Raw genomic sequence first — 2,552 nt, 5'->3', positions numbered from 1 at the left:
TTTTGATGTTTGCTGATGTTGTGACCTTTATGAGTTGTTCATGTTTTGATCATGATGAAACCATATACATGTGTGTATATATTGGTATGAGTTTTATGAAAACCCTCGTTTTTGAAAACGTATGTTCGATCGATCGTTAGTTTTGAAATCTAACTATAATCCCTGATTTAGGAGAGATTTTTTTTTTAATATATGAACTTAGGTCCAGTGATAAAACTTAGTGTATGAGCTTTCATGTGTACCAAGGTTTTATCATAAAAGGAGTAAATTTTCACGAAATCGAAATAATCCTTCGTTTTAAAGGAAAATTACGACGACTCGAAGGGAAATTCATATGATGAACTTGTGTCCAGTGATAAAATTTTGCTTATGAGATTTCATGTAAATACAAAACGTTATCATATGTATGAGATGTGAGCTTTCACAGTATTTTGAAATAAACCTCCGTTTTAAAGACAAATAACGATGATACGAAGGAAAAATATATAAAATATGCAGCCGTGACATATATTATGAAAAATATGATGATATATTTTATTTTCATGAGTTTGTTTTCATTAAATAAAATCCTTGAGAGTTTATGTACGCAAGTTGCATTAATTGCTGCTTTTTTCGAAAAATCAAAGCGTGTGTTTTGAGGAACCTTCGAAGATAGACGATATTTTTATGATGAAATATTTTATTGTTATAAACTTTATAGATCAGTTGTGTGAATGTTCACATTATGAAAATTGTGTCCGTGATTTAACGAAAAATCAGTTTCGGAAATTAAATAAAGTTTCGTTCGTTTTTGCAGTTTTCGAAGAGACGAACGATTTTGAGGTGTTAACTCTTACGGCATAACTACTACCATTAGTAGAATTGTAAAGAGGTAAGAGTTAAGAGTTAACTTTTTTGCTGATGTTGGTTTGTTTACATAGTAGTAATCTTTGATCTTCCGGTTCTAGAAGATGTCGACCAACAACAACAACAATTACGATTACTGGTATTCCTCTTCTTCCTCTGGCTCTTCTGATGAGGATTCCGACGCTCCTGTAGCGAAATCAAAGGCTAGGGTTTACCATGAAGGGGAGAATCCTAATGTTCCCTTGGGTGAGCGAAGAGTCTCTTTTGCTGAACTCAAGAAAAGAGGAGCTGAAGACAAAAAGGAGGATGCCCGTAAATGTGAGAAAGATCGCACCCGGCATAAGCGACAGAGGGTTGAGGAGAAGCGTCGATTCTTGGATGGAGTGCCTTCTGATTATGATGATGATGCTTCTGAAGAAGAGATCACATGGGAACCATCCGAGCTTTACATTAAGCCTGATCGATATGAAAGAGAGCATCAGAGGATGATGAAGAAAATTGAAGATGAAGCTGCAACAGAAGATGACTCGGATTCAGATGATGATGATATTATCTTCCGTCCACCGGACTTCACCAATGATTCTGACAGTGACTCTGAAGAAGATGATTCCGAGAAGGATAGTGACGATGAATCTCACAATTCGGATGAGCCCGACGAGTAGTTTTACTTCCATCTCCTTTAGACGTTAGAGCATTCCCTTTTAGTCTTCATAGTGGATATCTTTCTTTTGACTGTTTAAATGACTTTACTTCAATTAGACTTTTCTTCCGAATGATGAAAATTTTGTTAACGTCGATTTCTTTAATCCATGACATGGACCAATGTCCATACATCCAAATTCATCATGACTTGTCGATTTTCATGAGAAGTAACATAACACACGGCTGAGAATTCATGACGTGTACAAGGCCGCGTGGCCTATCCTTTGACCCGTGATATTCAGTCCCTAGTGCGTTATTTTCCTCCGCGTCTTCAGTATCGATCTTTGAAGCCTAGGGTTTCAGTGAAACTCGTAATTGAGTTGGCTATTCGCGAGTGATGACTATCGCCTGATATATGTATATATATATATATATATATATATCTTCAAGACTCCAAATCTATGATCCACGCAAATATTTCTTCAATTCCTGAGTCAGTTTCATCGTGCAGAGAAGTTTTGATCCTACCTCCTTTCCGTCATGCCGAGCAATAGAATTTCTTCTCAAGATGATCTTCAGTTGAAGCGTGAAATAGAAACGTCTATCTCAGTAAGTTGTACACTTCTTCTTCTTATACTTTCTTGTCTTTGTTCGATCGAGATTGTTGATCACAATAGAATGATTTGTCGTAGGTCTGTAAGAAGAATTCTACTCCTCATAATGCAAGGCCTAAGCGGACTGTTAAAGCTCCTGCTCGGTATGGATCGGCTCGTGATGAAGCTGGATCCTCTGTAAGTAAACCTATGACTCTTGAGATTGTACTGAGTCCCGGGATTAACACTTCTTCGTTTCATCATAGGCGGATGTCCGTGTCGTCGTCGATGCTAGACGAAGAAAGAGTGGAAAGTCCGTGACCGTGGTTGAGGTTGAGGAAAGCAGCAACCAGGCATGTGAAGATTCTGCAGGATCCGTGGAGACTAGAGACAGTGTCCATGTTCGTGAATACCCAATCGATGGACTCTTATTCGAAGCTCCATTGATTAGTACCTTCCCAGACAATGAAG

The sequence above is a fragment of the Papaver somniferum genome, chromosome 9, assembly GCF_003573695.1.
Source record: "Papaver somniferum cultivar HN1 chromosome 9, ASM357369v1, whole genome shotgun sequence".
NCBI lineage: Eukaryota > Viridiplantae > Streptophyta > Magnoliopsida > Ranunculales > Papaveraceae > Papaver > Papaver somniferum.
The sequence above is the reverse complement of the archived record's forward strand: the minus strand, read 5'-3'. Positions refer to the sequence as shown.